Genomic DNA, 20,621 nt, shown 5'->3' on the forward strand with positions numbered 1-20,621 from the left:
TCCTCTCATTTTGTGAGTCCTAGACCTTATGGTCCATTAGTGTTCTTAGTGACTTTCGACGACATCATGAAACGAAGGGTTGATGTGGCTACTTTGGGTTGTTACCTATGGTCATGATAGATTCGACCTAAAGGGGCACTACCGGGAAAGGAGTCAATCCTAAGAGTAGTGATGGTCTGGGGCGAAAGGAAAGGTTTGATTCAACTGCACCCTAAAAGTTTTGTTGGCGCCAACTGTATGTGTTATAGTACTGAACATTTTAAGGACAAGAAGGTGATCTCTCAGAGGGATCGAGATCCCTTAAGTCTGGTGATTTAGAATATACTTAGGACACTGTGTTATACTAATGCTTATTTGATTTGTTTCTTTCAATGATGTGCCATTCTGGCCTTCTGGGAAGGTTTCTAGTTTGGGGCTCATGCGTGCAGGTTTATCACCTGTCGCACAACCCATTTTGCCAGTATGACTTGTGGATATTAGTGTCTGGGACACATGTGGTCTATATATCTGGGATACATAGCGAAGAGATCAATATATTTGTATATATGGGATATACATATGTGTCTGGGACACAAAAAGTCTATGTATCTGGGATACATAGCAGAGAGATTGAATGTGTATATCTGGGATATACATGTGTGTCTGGGACACATTGAGAGATTAACAATTGCCCTTGTGCAAGTGGGAGCTGTTGGAATTTATTAATATAATTAATAAATTAGATGCCCGAGGGCAAATCTGGAAACTCACATATTAGGGCGGTTACAGAATATAGGTTATATATTTGTAACCACCGCATCACTTGAGTAAGTGTGATTCATTCGTACGAAAGGTTTCCCAGGAAAGAAGCGGCTCCATCTCTCTCTCCCTTTCTCCAAGAATTGCAGGAAGAAGAAACTCATTGGAGGTTTCCTTCCTTTGCATTAGATCACGCTTCCATCCTTTCCACACGGCATTTGGGTTGTGGAAATACTTCCATTTCCTAGTGATTGTGGAATCACCCTAGTAGAGCTTTGGTGGTGGAACGAGAACGTGGATCCAGATTTACTTCCGCTACGAATACTTCATTATTTAGGAAAGCGAATCTAGGTAAGGATCTTTCTCCATCAATTATAGATTTGAATATAAATGGAGTATGTTAGTTGATACATTTGGAGGATGCTCTAAAGGGAGAAAACCCTTCAGATTTGAAGCCATGTGGACAAAACATGAAATATGTAAAGACACGGTTAGGAAGGCATGCTAGCTTCCTTCTACTGGACCGAATGTGGAGCAAGTTTTGAGGAAAGAAGAGAGTTGTAAACTTACTTTGAAGGAATGGAATAAGTTAGCATTTGGAAAGGTGCAAGAAAATATTAAAACCCTGAAGAAATATCAGGAAAATTACAAGAAGCAAGGCAAGAAGACTATTCAGAGTGGAGGATCAAGAAAGTAACTGAATTATTAGATGATGAACTGGAGAAGGAAGAATTTCTTTGGGCACAAAAAGCAAAGAACTCTTGGTTGAAATTTGGAGATGGAAACACAGTGTACTTCCATGCCACAACTATACAACGTTGTATCTCCAACAAAGTTCTCCAACTCCGAGACCATACAGGTATGTGGGTACATTTTGAGAAAGAAATCATTTCCTTATTTCATAATTATTTTGAAAATCTATTCCAATCAGAAGGGGTAGACTCGGATGCCTTGAATTTTGTTATTGATCAGGTTCAGCCTATTGTCCCCCATGAATTAAATGATTTACTATGTGAGATACTGAAATTTAAAAGTAACCGCAAGCACACGGTATCGTGTAGCTAACGGGTCGATCTCAAGGAGATATACCACTTAAAATTCAACTTCTTAATAGTAATGCGAGAGTGGAATGATTCAATTTTTGTTAACTAATTAACTAAACTAAACGATCCTAATCCATACATCTAATGCAATCGAATTGAAACGAAAAATAAATTAAACACAATCAATGCATAAAAAAAAGACAGGAAAAAAATGCGAACAATAAAAATAAAAGGAAAAGGGAAGTGATCCGAGTGTCAGCTCTGGATCGAGGGAAGGGGAGTATAATAATAATGACTTTGACCGTGGACCATTTGCCGTCGCTTACAGTCCACCGATCGGGGGAACGGATATTAAAGAAAAAAAAAAAGTGCAAAAAAGTAAATAACAAAGCAATAAACAAAACAATAAAAGGAAAAGGAAGCCTTAACCAAAGAGAGGCACGACTATAGACATCTCTGATCAAGGATCCAGGGGAAGGGAGAGCAATAAACAGTGCAGAAAGTAAATTACAGAAAGTAATTGCAGAAAGTAAATTGTAGAAAGTAAAATGATAAAAAGTAAATTGCAGAAAGTAAAATGGAAACCTTAACCAAAGAGAGGCACAGCTGTAGGTATCTCTGATCAAGAATCCAGGGGAAGGGAGAACAATAAATAATGCTGAAATTAAATCCTAAATTAATAATATGGAGGGGTAGATAGAAGCGGGAATGGTGGGAGGAGAGAAGATTAATAAAGAAGGTTACTTACTTGGGAATTGAACAAACGATTCGAATCTCAACCAACCCTAACAACCAGATCTAGATCTAGAATGATCTAAATCTGCAATTGCTAGACCCATAAAAAAACAAACCTAAAAAATTGAAACTTGAACTTGAATTGCATTACATAAAAAAATTAAACCTAAACATTGAATCTAGAAATTTAAATCTCACAAATGCAAGCAAAGAAAACTAAAGAAAGCCTAAATAAACTGAAGAGAGAAGAAAGAATGCTTCTACTAAGCTCTAGAACACGTCCTCCTTTGATGGAGTATGCTTTCCTTTTATAGAGTTTACATGAGATACGAGGCACGGCTGAATTTGAATAAAACTCAGGGTTCCTATCTGACTCAGCCAATTAGGGTTTTGACGTACTAATCACGCCAACTTAGAAAGATCATATGCATAATTCCACCGTTGGATTTGAGTTTTAAGTAGTCATGAAGCTCTCCTCCAAAAATCAGCACGATTGGACATCGTATGACCGTTCGATGAAGGGCTTGATCGAAACTGGACAGAGACATTCAAAAACGGGATTTTTGCCTCTTCCTTCTCTAAATATAATTCGTTTTCCTCTTTTTCTTTCTTTAATTAAATCCAAGATAGGAAATAAGATATTGAGGTATGCAAGGACTCTTTTCCATTTGGACTCTCTCAATAATATCTCTGTAGATTTGATTTAAAATCTCAGCCGTAGATCAAATTTGCCTTCTTTATCTCTTCAATATTTCGGAGTTAGCCCATAATCACACATCTCTAGCCCATCATGCTCCAGATCAGGCCCATTTTTGCATTTGAGAATTTGAATGGACTTCTGACTTGTAAAATTGCATGATTCAAGCCCAAAACTCCAAATATTTGCTTAAATCTTGAAAAGTCCTAAAATCTGCAAAAACAACATAAAATCCAAGGTAACTCCACTCTAAGTGTATAAAATGCATGCTTTATGCCCTAAGATTTCACACATAAATGTGCTCATCAGATACCTTCTATGAAGGAGACGCATGAGATTGTTAAATCAATGGGACCTCTAAAAGCACCTGGATCGAGTGGGTTCCCACCTTTGTTCTATCAAGAATATTGGGATGTTGTGCCGGCTGACATTCACAATTACATCGTAGATTTCTTTACAACAGGGAAAATGACTCGAGAGATGAATAAAACACTCATTTGCCTAATACCAAAGTGTTCCTCTCCAGAAGAAGTTGAGCAGCTCCGACCAATTAGCCTATGTGATGTGGTATTCAAGACCATCACTAAAATCTTAGCCAATAGACTTGCAAATGTCATAGAGTCTTTGATTGGCCCTACACAATCTGCATTTGTGCCAGGAAGGTTAATCTTTGACAATATTTTAATGGCACATGAAGTGTTTCATTTTTTGAAAAAGAAGAAGAAAGGTAAAAAGAGATTTGTGGCATTCGAGCTTGATATGCAAAAGGCATATGACATATTAGAATGGGTCTTCATAAGCAAGATGTTGATCAAATTGGGATTTAGTGAGTCTTGGGTATCTCTTGTGATGGAATGCAATACTTCAGCTAGTTTCAAACTTCTCTTTAATGGATCAATTGAAGGTGAAATTGAGCCATATAGGGGTATTAGGCAAGGGGACCCTTTGTCTCCGGCTATATTTATATTATGTTCACAAGCTTTATTGGATGTAATACAAAAAGCAGAGGAAATGCATGATCTGGCAGGATTACAGATAAGAAATAGAGGGCCCAAAATGACACATTTGATGTTTGCAGATGACTATCTCTTGTTTTCAAAAGTGAAGTTAGATGAGCTGTGCAATTTGAAAACATGCCTAGACATTTATTGTCGAGCTAGTGGTCAATAGATAAATTTGAAAAATCAAAGTTGACTTTTAGCACAAATACTCCAAGTAAATTCAGAAGGTGGTTTTCAAGAGTGTTGAAAGTACCATATGGGGAAGTACCTTCCAAGTACCTTGGGTTACGCTTAGAGTTTGGCGAGTCAAAAAAGAAGGTGTTTAAAGAAGTTAAAGAAAGGGTGGAGTCAAAACTACAAGGGTGGAAAAATAAACTTCTGTCTCAAGTAGGTAAAAGTTTTATTAAAATCTGTAGCTTTTGCTATGCCCAACTTTGCTTGCTCACATTTCAAACTACCAAAGTCAACTCACAAGGAGCTAAGATCAGAGGCTGCTAATTTTTATTGGGGACGGCAAGAATTTAGCAAGAGTATACACTGGATCGGTTGGGAGAGAATGTCCTGCCCAAGTCTAAGGGGGGAGTCCGGGTTTCAAGGACCCAGATTTACAAAATTCAGCTCTCTTAACCAAAGTTGCATGGAGAATTTGGTCCAACCCCAACTCTTAATGGGCAAACCTTTTAAAGAGCATCTATTTCCCCCGTAACTCATTCATGGAGGCTAAGTTGGGTCAAAGCCCATCATGGGCATGGAGGAGCTTGTTGGAAGGGAAGGAAAGGTCTTAAAGTTGGACTACGTTGGAAGGTAGGTACAGGAGATACCATAGATCCGGGGGTGGATAACTGGATCCCAACTCTATCAAACTTTAGATTGAAGTCCGAGAAACCAAAAAATTGCTAGGTATATAAAGTTTCGGACCTCATTGATCAAGTGAATAGAATGTGGAAGAGGGAATTGATTTTTTCTATAATGTCTAGGAAGGAAGCGGAGGAGGTTCTCAAGATTAATCTAGGACTATTTCCCTAACAAGACTCACAATTCTAGGCAGCATCTTCAAATTGTCAATTTTCAGTGAAGTCTGCATATGATATACTTTGCAAACACAGATTGGAGGAATTAAAGCAAAAGGCCTCTTATTCATGACAAAAATCGTGGCTACAGGTGGAGGATGAAGTTTGGAACTCAATCTAGTCATGTAAGGCTCCCCCAAAAATTAGACAATTGTTATGGAGGGTGTGTGCAAAAGGCCTAGCAACAACTAAAGGCCTTCGGATTAGGAATATTGATGTGGATCCGTGTTGCCCTCGTTGTGAATCAGATGTTGAAACAGAGAACCATATTTTCTTGGCTTGTCCTTTCGCACGTGCGGTGTGGTTTGGCTCTCCCTTGTCATTTGTGGTTCCTCTAGATGAAGACGTTGAAGTCCATAAATGGATACGGTCATGGAACTCTTTGAAAAGTTTTGCAGGGGAAGATTTCGATCAAGTTTCCAGTTTGGTGGCCTTCCTAATATGATAGATTTGGATTTCAAGGAATGACCTCATATTTAACAAGAAGACCATCTCCCCAGTGGAGGCCATTGATAAAGCAGTATCACAATTTGGAGATTTCATAAAAGCCAACAAACCACTCATGAGGGGAATCTAGATACAAAAAATGGGAAAAATGAGGCCTCCTAATTGTGGTTGGGTGAAATTGAATTCAGACGCTGCTGTGAAAGGAAATAAAGGCAAGTGTGGGTTGGGCTTCATTATTAGGGATTCTGAGAGGCAATGTAAGCTAGCGGTCTAGATCTTTAAACCGGCCCAAGCCCAGACTCCTCTTGAAGCAGAAGCCATGGCATTAAGAGATGAAATGCTCTACACACTAGGAGAAGGATATGATTTTGTGATTCTAGAATCTGACTGTGTCGTGTTGATCAAGGTGATTAAGGCATGGGAAACTTAGGGCCCATTGAGCAACCTCACAGTCTTGGATGATATTCTCTATCTAAAATCCAAATTCATTGAATGTAAAGCCCAACATGTTTTTAGGGAGGGTAACGCATGTGCAGACTCCCTATCCCAGAAGGCGCTATCTTCTTTGAGCGAGATTGTTTGGTCTAATTCCACTCCTTGGATCCTCTCTTATAGAATTGGACTCCTCGGTTGTAACTCGCAATGTTCTTCTATGAATGAAGTTCTTTCTTGGATATATATATATATGAGATTCATCAACCATTCACTTGATTTTTTACCTTATATATATATATATATATTATATATATTGAGATTCATCGACCATTCACTTCATTTTTGACCTTGAACATATCCGATACATTTTAGCAAATTCTCGAAACTCTAATTTATTCCAATTCCTTTTTATCCGTAAAGGATTTAGCTTCTTCCGCCACCATTGAGTGAGATGGAAAAGATTGGGCTCTAGTCCCGGGGGCGGAACCATGATTCAATATTGGGGGGACCGAAGAACGGAAGTCCAAATTGAGGAAGCACCAATGGTTTTTCGCCACACATATTGTGTGGGCCCTTATTAGACCCTTGGGGGTCCCACCTATGAATTATTTTATTATATTAAGGAATAAGCCCACATATATTTTGTGGGACCCACATATATTTTGTGGGACCCACACATATTTGACAAAATAGGTAAATTACTAATAATAATTTTTTTTTCAACAAATTATATGTAAATTAAAGCATCAGTATAAAAAAAAAAAATACATGACTTCAACCCTAAAATGTTAGATGCAAACCAAATTTTTTTTTTTTAGGTAAGAGATGCAAACCAATGATAGTTAGTTACTTTATTAACTATAGATATTTTATTTAAAATATAAAATCAAATAACAAAAACTGTAGAAAAAAAAATAAATATAAGAGATGAAAAATGATTTTTTTTTTTGTTTTTAAATATAAAATCAAATAACAAAAAGTAAGAAAAAAAAAGAATAACAAAAGAAATTGAGAAAAAGAGAAACAATAAATAAATTGAGAAAAATAAAAGGTACCTAATTGTGGGCAAGATTTTTTACCAAATTTTCCTTAACCCACACTTAAGAAAGGGAAGAATAAATGGGAAGAAAGAAACGAAAGAGAATAAATAGGAAGAAAAGAAGAGACAGGAGTGGAGATATGAAAGAATAAATAGGGATTGAAGAGTTAGTTTCTCTAACTAAAAATAACATTTTGAATGTCTAATAAAATTTTTTAAATTTTTTTTTAACCCACGTTTATAGAAAGAGAAGAGAATCTATAAGAAGAAAAGATGTGAGAGATAAGAGAGGGGAGGAGGATAAATAGGGATTGAGGAGTTAGTTTAAACTAGGGATGACATTTATACCCACTATTTTACCTTTAAAAATTATTCTCAATATTAAGGGGGCCAAATAGTGATATTTCACACGTGAAAAGAGAAAAAACTGAAAAAATAATAAAATGAATATAAAAAATTAAAAAACTTAAGGAAATTATAAAAAAAATTCAAAAATCCGGGGGCATGGCCTCCCGGCCCTTTAGTGGGTCCGCCCCCGTCTAGTCCTCTGTTTCGTTACTGAAGGTAGTTGGAGAGCGATTTTGCTTCAGTCCAGCGCTTTAAATGCGCTGGATGATTCAGCCCACCGTTCGATCACGTCAAATAAATTCTAATAGTTGATGGTGTTAGGAGGGATTGTGTGACAAACCGCCTGGTTTTTAGAGCTGGCGAACCGAACCGATCCGAACCGCTATATCAGACGAACCTTTTTTTTCTAAATGACCAAACCTATCGCGCGATTTCCTCTTTCTTCCACGTAATCTTCGTTTGAAACCGCATCTGAAGCTCTCTGGTATTTCTTAAAAAATTATCTCCCACGATTTTCTTCTCATTCATTCAGTGCGACAAACGTTCTCTCTTCCATTTGAACTTTACAATATCATGCAACTGAAGCCCTCTGTTGGTGCCCTCTTCCATTTGAACTTTCCATTTTGGTGGCTGTGACGGCGGGCGCGAACATTCACCCATCTCTTTCTACCATAATTTCGAGAGAAACTCTGAAAACCTGGGCGTAGATTTGACCCATTTTTGAGAGAGTTATTGGAATATCAGTGCAAGGAATCCTGGTTTCTTCTTCTTCCATTTTAGCTTCACAACCTAACTTTGGGTTCTTTTGTCTGCGATCAAGTTGCAAATGGTGCGTGTGAGCCCTCTGTGTTCTTTTATTTAAAAATATTAACATCATCGGTAGTTATACATTATACCTAGCTGAGTAGAAATGATATTTCCGTTTTTAGAGCCTTAGAGTTCAGCGCTCAGTTCATGTTTCCTTTTTCTTTTCTTTTCTTTTAATTGTTCCGTGGATTCAGTGTATCAGTTCTTCGTTAATTGAATTTTGTATAGAAAATGAGTGGTGTTAGGTTTGGGTGTGTTCTTGTACTTCTCTTTGTGGGTTTTTGGCTGATGAACTTGGTTAAATAGTTATTGTCTATTTGAATTTTTCATTTTCAGGTTTAGTTTGTGTGTTGGTTTGTATTCATTTACGGAGAAGAATATAATTTTAGCTCAGCATACTTTTATTTCAGGTTAGTACTCAGAGGCTTGGATTGATTATTGGTCCAGCTGTTGGGGTTATCTTGCACGGTTTGGGTTATTAATTTGGGTATCATGGTGTTTGTTTGTTGTTTCTTCATTAAATTATGATTGTTGGTGATCTACACAACCATTGTATCTGAATTCCAGACTCAGTTTAAGTATAATGCACATTTTGTGGAGCTAGCCAGGTTTAGAGGAGACGTTAGTCTTTAGCTTTTGTTTTCCCTTCTTATTTTTTGAACTTATGTTTTTCTTCCTTTTCAGAACTACCATCTTGTTTTTTTGAATAGTATCTTTCAATTGTATTGTTTATTATTCCGGAAAGAAGTTATATTGTGTTTGTTTTACCAATATACTCTTTATTAGGAATATTTGTGATCGAGGGTTAGTATCTGTTTTTCTAATGAGGCATGAATTGATACTTGTTTTATACGTGGAAGGGGAGTTGGTGACCTTGGGGTTCGTGTGGTGTCGTTCTTCTTCTTCATCTTCTTACGCTTCTTGCTTCGTCTTCTTTCTTCTCCATTTGTGGCTTCTATCCGTGGGCACTTTCACCGATCGCCTAGGCTCGTCAAGCCTCCTTTGCCCCCCTGCCGGTTTGCTGTTCGGATTCTCGATTTCTGTTCCTGCCCTTCGGATGGGGTCGGTGAAACTTCTTCGGGAGTGGGGTGTCGGTTCCCCTTGGTGCCCCTCTCCTTTCTTTTGCTTTCTTGCTTCCCTTTCTCGTCTTGTGGTTGTGGTTTCGCCCTTGGGGAGCTTCTGTTTTCGTCTGTTGGTTTTTTTTTTTTTTTGCTCTTTTCTTTGGTTTCTTTTGGTTTGGGGCTGCCGTGCTTTTTGTCTGCGTGTTTGTGGTGGTGTGGGCTGTTTTTGGTCTTTGGTCTTTGCGTGGCTTCTTTCTGTTGTTTTTTCTGTGGGTGTGGTCTTTGTTTGGTGGTTTTGTGTGGTCTGGGGCTCGTGTTTCTGTTTGTTCTTTGCTGGGGGTGGGGTTTTCGCGTTGTCTTTTGGGCTTGGTCCCTTCTTGGTTGTTGGGGGGTCCTTCCTTGTTCGTTGGCTGGTCTTTGGGTTTTTGGTTTTTTTCTTTGGCTTTTTTTTGCTCTCCTGCCCTCTGCCTTTCCTTTCGTGGTTCTGTGCTTTTGCTCTCTCGCTTGGCTTGTGGTGGCCTTTTCTCGGTTGGCTTTGGGTTCTTGTTTTCTGCTTGTCTTTTTGTTTGTTCTGCTTGCTTCTTCCGTCTTGTGTGTGTGTGGCCGGCTTTCTCGTTTCTTTGGGTTCCCTTCTCTTGTTTTCTTGTTGCCTTCTTTTTTGTCCCCTTGCGGCTTGTCTGCTTTTTTGTGCCTGCTTTTTTTTTCCTTTTTGTTCTTTTTTCTTTTTTTTGGTGGCTTCCTTGTTGCTTGCTCTCTTCTTTTCTTCTCTGTGCTGTTCGTGTTCCTGGTTCCTGTCTGGTTTGCGGCGGCGTTGGTTGTCTTTGCCTTTCTTGTTTCTGGTTGTGGCTTGGGTGGTTGTTTTTTGTTTCTTGCCTCCTGTTCTTTGGCGTGTTTTCTTTTTCGTGCCTGCTTGTTTCCCGTTGTTCTTGTTTTCTCGTCGTTTGTTGTCGTGGGCTCTTTTCTGGTGTCTCTGGTTTTGGTCGTGCTGGGCTTTGCTTTTGGTTTTTTTTTTTTTTTGGTTGCTTCCTCCTTGTCTGTGTTTGCGCCTGGGGCCTTTGTTGGGTAGCTGGGGGTTGTTTTTCTTGCTGGGGGCTTCTGGTGTCTCTGTTTCTTTTCTTGTTGGGCGGGTGGGGGGTTGCTCTTGTCTCTTTTTTTTTCTTTTTTTTTTGTGTGTCTCTGTTTCTTTCTTGTGTCTTGGTTTTTGTTCTGTTGGTTCGTTCGCCGTCTGCTTTCTTCTTCTTTCCTTTCTTCCTCGTTCTTGCTGTTGCGTTGTTTCTTTCTTTCCCTTTCTTTTGCCCCTTGGGGCTTCCCGTGCCCTCCCCTTCGCCTGGTGTGTGCTTTGGGGCTTGTGTGGGGCTTTTCTGTTTCTTTTTTTTTTTTGGTTTGGTTCTTCTGTTGCCTTGGTGGCTGTGTTTTCGCTCTGGTGGGTTTTTGTCTTCTCTTGTTTTGGCTTTGTTTCTCTTTGTCTGCTGGTTCTGGGCCTGTTTCCCGTCTCTGTGGCCTGGGTGTGGGGCTGTTTCCCTGTTGTGTTGTTGGTGCTCTTCTCCCGTTCTCCCTCCGGCCCGGTTGTGGGCATAATTATTTTGAAAATCTATTCCAATCGAAGGGGTAGACTCGGATGCCTTGAATTTTGTTATTGATCGTGTTCAGCCTATTGTCCCCCATGAATTGAATGATTTACTATGTGAGATACTCGAAATTTAAGTAACTCGCAAGCACACGGTATCGTGTAGCTAACGGGTCGATCTCAAGGAGATATACCACTTAAAATTCAACTTCTTAATAGTAATGCGAGAGTGGGAATGATTCAATTTTTGTTAACTAATTAACTAAACTAAACGATCCTAATCTATACATCTAATGCAATCGAATTGAAACGAAAAATAAATTAAACACAATCAATGCATAAAAAAGACAGAAGAAAATGCGAACAATAAAAATAAAAGGAAAGGGAAGTGATCCGGTGTCGCTCTGATCGGGGAAGGGGAGTATAATAATAATGACTTTGACCGTGGACCATTTGCCGTCAAGCTTACCCCACCGATCGGGGAACGGATATTAAAGAAAAAAAGGTGCAAAAAGTAAATAACAAAGCAATAAACAAAACAATAAAAGGAAAAGGAAGCCTTAACCAAAGAGAGGCACGATCGGAGGCATCTCCCGATCAAGGATCCAGGGGAAGGGAGAGCAATAAATCGGTAGGTAAATTCGTAGTAATTGCGGAAAGTAAATTGTAGAAAGTAAAATGATAAAAAGTAAATTGCGAAAGTAAAATGGAAACCTTAACCAAAGAGAGGCACAACTAGAGGTATCTCTGATCAAGAATCCAGGGGGAAGGGAGAACAATAAATAATGCTGAAATTAAATCCTAAATTAATAATATGGAGGGGTAGATAGAAGCGGGAATGGTGGGAGGAGAGAAGATTAATAAAGAAGGTTACTTACTTGGGAATTGAACAAACGATTCGAATCTCAACCAACCCTAACAACCAGATCTAGATCTAGAATGATCTAAATCTGCAATTGCTAGACCCATAAAAAAACAAACCTAAAAAATTGAAACTTGAACTTGAATTGCATTACATAAAAAAATTAAACCTAAACATTGAATCTAGAAATTTAAATCTCACAAATGCAAGCAAAGAAAACTAAAGAAAGCCTAAATAAACTGAAGAGAGAAGAAAGAATGCTTCTACTAAGCTCTAGAACACGTCCTCCTTTGATGGAGTATGCTTTCCTTTTATAGAGTTTACATGAGATACGAGGCACGGCTGAATTTGAATAAAACTCAGGGTTCCTATCTGACTCAGCCAATTAGGGTTTTGACGTACTAATCACGCCAACTTAGAGAGATCATATGCATAATTCCACCGTTGGATTTGAGTTTTAAGTAGTCATGAAGCTCTCCTCCAAAAATCAGCACGATTGGACATCGTATGACCGTTCGATGAAGGGCTTGATCGAAACTGACAAGAGACATTCAAAAACGGGATTTTTGCCTCTTCCTTCTCTAAATATAATTCATTTTCCTCTTTTTCTTTCTTTAATTAAATCCAAGATAGGAAATAAGATATTGAGGTATGCAATGACTCTTTTCCATTTGGACTCTCTCAATAATATCTCTGTAGATTTGATTTAAAATCTCAGCCGTAGTTCAAATTTGCCTTCTTTATCTCTTCAATATTTCGGAGTTAGCCCATAATCACACATCTCTAGCCCATCATGCTCCAGATCAGGCCCATTTTTGCATTTGAGAATTTGAATGGACTTCTGACTTGTAAAATTGCATGATTCAAGCCCAAAACTCCAAATATTTGCTTAAATCTTGAAAAGTCTTAAAATCTGCAAAAACAACATAAAATCCAAGGTAACTCCACTCTAAGTGTATAAAATGCATGCTTTATGCCCTAAGATTTCACACATAAATGTGCTCATCAGATACCTTCTATGAAGGAGACGCATGAGATTGTTAAATCAATGGGACCTCTAAAAGCACTCGGATCGAGTGGGTTCCCACCTTTGTTCTATCAAGAATATTGGGATGTTGTGCAGGCTGACATTCACAATTACATCGTAGATTTCTTTACAACAGGGAAAATGACTCGAGAGATGAATAAAACACTCATTTGCCTAATACCAAAGTGTTCCTCTCCAGAAGAAGTTGAGCAGCTCCGACCAATTAGCCTATGTGATGTGGTATTCAAGACCATCACTAAAATCTTAGCCAATAGACTTGCAAATGTCATAGAGTCTTTGATTGGCCCTACACAATCTGCATTTGTGCCAGGAAGGTTAATCTTTGACAATATTTTAATGGCACATGAAGTGTTTCATTTTTTGAAAAAGAAGAAGAAAGGTAAAAAGAGATTTGTGGCATTCGAGCTTGATATGCAAAAGGCATATGACATATTAGAATGGGTCTTCATAAGCAAGATGTTGATCAAATTGGGATTTAGTGAGTCTTGGGTATCTCTTGTGATGGAATGCAATACTTCAGCTAGTTTCAAACTTCTCTTTAATGGATCAATTGAAGGTGAAATTGAGCCATATAGGGGTATTAGGCAAGGGGACCCTTTGTCTCCGGCTATATTTATATTATGTTCACAAGCTTTATTGGATGTAATACAAAAAGCGAGAGGGAAATGCATGATCCGGCGGGATTACAGATAAGAAATAGAGGGCCCAAAATGACACATTTGATGTTTGCAGATGACTATCTCTTGTTTTCAAAAGTGAAGTTAGATGAGCTGTGCAATTTGAAAACATGCCTAGACATTTATTGTCGAGCTAGTGGTCAATAGATAAATTTGAAAAATCAAAGTTGACTTTTAGCACAAATACTCCAAGTAAATTCAGAAGGTGGTTTTCAAGAGTGTTGAAAGTACCATATGGGGAAGTACCTTCCAAGTACCTTGGGTTACGCTTAGAGTTTGGCGAGTCAAAAAAGAAGGTGTTTAAAGAAGTTAAAGAAAGGGTGGAGTCAAAACTACAAGGGTGGAAAAATAAACTTCTGTCTCAAGTAGGTAAAAGTTTTATTAAAATCTGTAGCTTTTGCTATGCCCAACTTTGCTTGCTCACATTTCAAACTACCAAAGTCAACTCACAAGGAGCTAAGATCAGAGGCTGCTAATTTTTATTGGGGACGGCAAGAATTTAGCAAGAGTATACACTGGATCAGTTGGGAGAGAATGTGCCTGCCCAAGTCTAAGGGGGGGTCTGGGTTTCAAGGACCCAGATTTACAAAATTCAGCTCTCTTAACCAAAGTTGCATGGAGAATTTGGTCCAACCCCAACTCTTAATGGGCAAACCTTTTAAAGAGCATCTATTTCCCCCGTAACTCATTCATGGAGGCTAAGTTGGGTCAAAGCCCATCATGGGCATGGAGGAGCTTGTTGGAGGGAAGGAAAGGTCTTAAAGCTGGACTACGTTGGAAGGTAGGTACAGGAGATACCATAGATCTGGGGGTGGATAACTAGATCCCAACTCTATCAAACTTTAGATTGAAGTCCGAGAAACCAAAAAATTGCTAGGTATATAAAGTTTCAGACCTCATTGATCAAGTGAACAGAATGTGGAAGAGGGAATTGATTTTTTCTATAATGTCTAGGAAGGAAGCGGAGGAGGTTCTCAAGATTAATCTAGGACTATTTCCCTAACAAGACTCACAATTCTAGGCAGCATCTTCAAATTGTCAATTTTCAAGTGAAGTCTGCATATGATATACTTTGCAAACACAGATTGGAGGAATTAAAGCAAAAGGCCTCTTATTCATGACAAAAATCGTGGCTACAGGTGGAGGATGAAGTTTGGAACTCAATCTAGTCATGTAAGGCTCCCCCAAAAATTAGACAATTGTTATGGAGGGTGTGTGCAAAAGGCCTAGCAACAACTAAAGGCCTTCGGATTAGGAATATTGATGTGGATCCGTGTTGCCCTCGTTGTGAATCAGATGTTGAAACAGAGAACCATATTTTCTTGGCTTGTCCTTTCGCACGTGCGGTGTGGTTTGGCTCTCCCTTGTCATTTGTGGTTCCTCTAGATGAAGACGTTGAAGTCCATAAATGGATACGGTCATGGAACTCTTTGAAAAGTTTTGCAGGGGAAGATTTCGATCAAGTTTCCAGTTTGGTGGCCTTCCTAATATGATAGATTTGGATTTCAAGGAATGACCTCATATTTAACAAGAAGACCATCTCCCCAGTGGAGGCCATTGATAAAGCAGTATCACAATTTGGAGATTTCATAAAAGCCAACAAACCACTCATGAGGGGAATCTAGATACAAAAAATGGGAAAAATGAGGCCTCCTAATTGTGGTTGGGTGAAATTGAATTCAGACGCTGCTGTGAAAGGAAATAAAGGCAAGTGTGGGTTGGGCTTCATTATTAGGGATTACGAGAGGCAATGTAAGCTAGCGGTCTAGATCTTTAAACCGGCCCAAGCCCAGACTCCTCTTGAAGCAGAAGCCATGGCATTAAGAGATGAAATGCTCTACACACTAGGAGAAGGATATGATTTTGTGATTCTAGAATCTGACTGTGTCGTGTTGATCAAGGTGATTAAGGCATGGGAAACTTAGGGCCCATTGAGCAACCTCACAGTCTTGGATGATATTCTCTATCTAAAATCCAAATTCATTGAATGTAAAGCCCAACATGTTTTTAGGGAGGGTAACGCATGTGCAGACTCCCTATCCCAGAAGGCGCTATCTTCTTTGAGCGAGATTGTTTGGTCTAATTCCACTCCTTGGATCCTCTCTTATAGAATTGGACTCCTCGGTTGTAACTCGCAATGTTCTTCTATGAATGAAGTTCTTTACTGATATATATATATATGAGATTCATCAACCATTCACTTGATTTTTTACCTTGAATATTATATATATATATATATTATATATATATGAGATTCATCAGCCATTCACTTCATTTTTTACCTTGAACATATCTGATACATTTTAGCAAATTCTCGAAACTCTAATGTATTCCAATTCCTTTTTATCTCTAAAGGATTTAGCTTCTTCCGCCACCATTGAGTGAGATGGAAAAGATTGGGCTCTAGTCCCAGGGGCGGAACCATGATTCAATAATGGGGGACCGAAGAACGGAAGTCCAGATTGAGGAAGCACCAATGGTTTTTCGCCACACATATTGTGTGGGCCCTTATTAGACCCACTGGGGGGGTCCCACCTATGAATTATTTTATTATATTAAGGAATAAGCCCACATATATTTTGTGAGACCCACACATATTTGACAAAATAGGTAAATTACTAATAATAAATTTTTTTTTCAACAAATTATATGTAAATTAAAGCATCAGTATAAAAAAAAAAAAAAATACACGACTTCAACCCTAAAATGTTAGATACAAACCAAATTTTTTTTTTTTAGGTAAGAGATGCAAACCAATGATAGTTAGTTACTTTATTAACTATAGATATTTTATTTAAAATATAAAATCAAATAACAAAAACTGTAGAAAAAAATATAAAGAATATAAAAGAGATGCAAACCAATGATAGTTAGTTACCTTATTAACTATAGATATTTTATTTAAAATATAAAATCAAATAACAAAAACTGTAGAAAAAAAAAAAGAATAACAAAAGAAATTGAGAAAAAGAGAAACAATAAATAAATTGAGAAAAATAAAAGGTACCTAATTGTGGGCAAGATTTTTTACCAAATTTTCCTTAACCCACACTTAGAAAGGGAAGAATAAATGGGAAGAAAGAAACGAAAGAGAATAAATAGGAAGAAAAGAAGAGACAGGAGAGTGGAGATATGAAAGAATAAATAGGGATTGAAGAGTTAGTTTCTCTAATTAAAAATAACATTTTGAATGTCTAATAAAATTTTTTTAAAATTTTTTTTTTAACCCACGTTTATAGAAAGAGAAGAGAATCGATAAGAAGAAAAGATATGAGAGAGAAGAGAGGGGAGGAGGATAAATAGGGATTGAGGAGTTAGTTTAAACTAGGGATGACATTTATACCCACTATTTTACCTTTAAAAATTATTCTCAATATTAAGGGGGCCAAATAATGATATTTCACACGTGAAAAGAGAAAAAACTGAAAAAATAATAAAATGAATATAAAAAATAAAAAAACTTAAGGAAATTATAAAAAAAATTCAAAAATCCGGGGCATGGCCTCCCGGCCCTTTAGTGGGTCCGCCCACGTCTAGTCCTCTGTTTCGTTACTGAAGGTAGTTGGAGAGCGATTTTGCTTCAGTCCAGCGCTTTAAATGCGCTGGATGATTCAGCCAGCCGTTCGATCACGTCAAATAAATTCTAATAGTTGATGGTGTTAGGAGGGATTGTGTGACAAACCGCCTGGTTTTTAGAGCTGGCGAACCGAACCGATCCGAACCGCTATATCAGACGAACCTTTTTTTTTTTCTAAATGACCAAACCTATCGCGCGATTTCCTCTTTCTTCCACGTAATCTTCGTTTGAAACCGCATCTGAAGCTCTCTGGTATTTCTTAAAAAATTATCTCCCACGATTTTCTTCTCATTCATTCAGTGCGACAAACGAAGGATTCTCTCTTCCATTTGAACTTTACAATATCAGTGCAACTGAAGCCCTCTGTTGGATGCCCTCTTCCATTTGAACTTTCCATTTTGGTGGCTGATGAACGGCGGGCGCGAACGAGATTCAACCCATCTCTTTCTACCATAATTTCAGAAGAAGAAGAAACTCTGAAAAACGCTGGGCGTAGATTTGACCCATTTTTGAAGAAGAAGTTATTGGAATATCAGTGCAAGGAATCCTGGTTTCTTCTTCTTCCATTTTAGCTTCACAACCTAACTTTGGGTTCGTTTTGTCTGCGATCAAGTTGCAAATGGTGCGTGTGAGCCCTCTGTAAGTTCTTTTATTTAAAAATATTAACATCATCGGTAGTTATACACTTATACCTAGCTGAGTAGAAATGATATTTCCGTAGATTTTAGAGCCTTAGAGTTCAGCGCTCAGTTCATGTTTCCTTTTTCTTTTCTTTTCTTTTAATTGTTCGATGGATTCAGTGTATCAGTTCTTCGTTAAAATTGAATTTTGTATAAGAAAAATAGAGAATGGATGTTAGGTTTAGGGTGTGTTCTTGTACTTCTCTTTGTGGGTTTTAATGGCTGAATGAACTTGGATTAAATAGTTATTGTCTATTTGAAATATTTTCATTTTCAGAGTTTAGTTTGTGTGTTAGGTTTGTATTCATTTACGGAGAAGAATATAATTTAGCTCAGCATACATTTTATTTCAGGTTAGTACATCAAGAGGCATTGGATTGATTATTGGTCCAGCTGTTGGAGGTTATCTTGCACGGTTATGGGTTATTAATTTGGGTATCAATGGATGTTTGTATTGTTGTTTCTTCATTAAAATTATGATTGTTGGTGATCTACACAACCATTGTATCTGAATTCCAGAACTCAGTTTAAAGTATAAATGCACATTTATGTGGAGCTAGCCAAGAGTTTAGAGGAGAACCGAATTAGTCTTTAAGCTTTTGTTTTCCCCTTCTTATTTTTTGAACTTAAAAAAATGTTTTTCTTCCTTTTCAGAACTACCATCTTGTTTTTTGAATAATATCTTTCAATTGTATTGTTTATTATTCCGGAAAAGAAATTATATATGATGTTTGTTTTACCAATAAATAACTCTTTATTAGGAATATTTGTGATCGAAGAAGTTAGTATCTGTTTTTCTAATGAGGCATGAATTGATACTCTGTTTTATACATGGAAGGGGAGTTAGTAAAGACACTGGGTTCAATGATAAGGTAGATCGTTCTTCTTCTTCATCTTCTTCTGCTTCTTGCTTCGTCTTCTTTCTTCTCCATTTGTGGCTTCTATCCGTGGGCACTTTCACCGATCAAAGCACTAGAAGCTCGATCAAAGCCTCCTTTGCCCCTATATGCCGGTTTGCTAATTCTGGGATTCATGCGGAATTTCTAGATGACCTGCCCTTCTGAGATGGAGGTCGGTGAAACTTCTTCGAAAGTAGAAAGAGGTGTCCGAGTTCAAACTCCATTGGTAAGCCCACTCCAGAATCACTTTCCTTTGTTGCTTTCTTGCTTACCCTATTCAATCTCCAAAAGGTACCCAGATGGAATTGTCGTAGAATTTTCAGCCCTTGGAGGAAAGCTTCGGAATTTTACGTATCTGTTGGTTTTTTTATTTTTCTTGATTATTGCTACATTTTCCAGTTTAGGGTTTCAAATTTACGGATTTGGGGCTGCACAAAATGCTGCATTTTCGTGTCTGAACGTGTATTGTGAAATTCGGCAAATGATGGGCTGATTACATATTGGATCTATTGGTCTTATAAGACAGTAGGCTTCTATTCTGTTGTTTTTTCTGTGGGAAATGATGAGTCTAATAAGTTTGGTGGTTTATGTGTGAAGTCTGGGACTACGTGTTTCTAAGTTTGATTACTTTGCTTGGGGGTAGGAAGTTTTTCAGGCAAGATTAGCGTCTATTTAGGCTAGGATCCCATTCTTGGCATTGATTGATATGAAGGGTCCTTCTCACATTGAAATTTTTAATCCAAAGATTAAGTACTTGAAGATCTTTGGAAAGTTTATTGGTATTTTCTTCAAAGATTTGAGACTTTTATCTTATGCAAGCTTCCATGCAACCACTCTGCCTATTCCTAACCAGTCAAAGATGGCTTCTAGTAACATTCTTGCGCATCTACTCAGCATTAGAAAGCTTGTGATGAGTGGCCTTTTTCTACAGGTAATAGGACTTTGGGATTAACTTTCATATTTACATAGCAATTGGTTTACATTCTTTTATGTTTGTATCTGCTTGCATTCTATCACAGTCCTTAATAGTTGGTGATGTGGCAACAAGGCTTTCTTCTACGTATAATCATTTGAAGAGTATCACCTTCTCACTAAATGCAAAAGATATTAAACAGATTCTAGTTGCCTTCTCTTTATTGAATAACTCCACTAATCTGCAAGAGCTTGAAATCCTGGTAACTTTCTTGTCGCCATAGCCTTTCTTTTTCCATTCTTATGCTTCATTTTTTTCTTTTTCTTTTTTTGTGGTGGAACATTCCTATAGTTGCTTGCTCTCATTAACATTTTCAATTCTCTAGTGCTGTAATCGTAAGGAATATCCTAGAGTTCCTGTCATGAATTTGCAAGAAGCAAAGGAACAGTTGGATTGTACATTTGACAAACTTCGAATTGTAAAATGTCTGAAGTTGATGGCATTGGAAGTGAGTTGTTATTAATTGAATATATCTTAAGCCAACTCACCTATTCTTGAGACAGTGAATATCATTTCTTCAGAAAATGCCATTGATGCATTAGAATTATCACAACAGTTGCTTCAATTCAAAAGAGCTTTTCATCAAAAGTCGGAATTATGTATGTACACCGTGAAGGCTCTTTCTCTAGAAGTGTCTCTAGGATATTATGGATCAGTGGCCATGGGAACTTTTGACATTTTTGGTTTTTTTTTTTTTTTTTTTTGGTTGACTTAAACACTCCTTGATCTGTGAATATTGCAAAGCAAACTGATGTTGTGCCTTTGTTGTACATGAGTTGGTTTTCTATGCTAGGAAGGAGAAACTATCTAGGCATGTAAATGATCATCTGATTTCTTTTCTTGTTGTGAAAACAAAGGGGAAAAAAATGAAGAAGGAGAGTTAGCTCTGTAAATGATCATCTAATTTCTTTTTCTTT

The 20,621-nt window shown here is 37.7% G+C and overlaps 1 long non-coding RNA gene across 2 annotated transcripts; it reads left to right on the forward strand.

Annotated features, from left to right (window-relative positions):
• Nucleotides 1-17,391: 17,391 nt before the first annotated feature.
• LOC149015676 (uncharacterized) lies at nt 17,392-20,412 on the forward strand. Of its 2 annotated transcripts, XR_016173491.1 has the most exons (3): nt 17,392-17,774; nt 18,186-19,662; nt 19,751-20,412. It is a non-coding gene; the product is annotated as an uncharacterized LOC149015676 (long non-coding RNA). The 2 variants fall into 2 exon arrangements; XR_016173490.1 differs by having other exon boundaries at nt 18,186-20,412.
• The last annotated feature ends 209 nt before the right edge of the window (nt 20,413-20,621 follow it).

The sequence above is a fragment of the Hakea prostrata genome, chromosome 5, assembly GCF_041222555.1.
Source record: "Hakea prostrata isolate BN-2017 chromosome 5, UWA_Hpros_2, whole genome shotgun sequence".
Classification (NCBI taxonomy): domain Eukaryota; kingdom Viridiplantae; phylum Streptophyta; class Magnoliopsida; order Proteales; family Proteaceae; genus Hakea; species Hakea prostrata.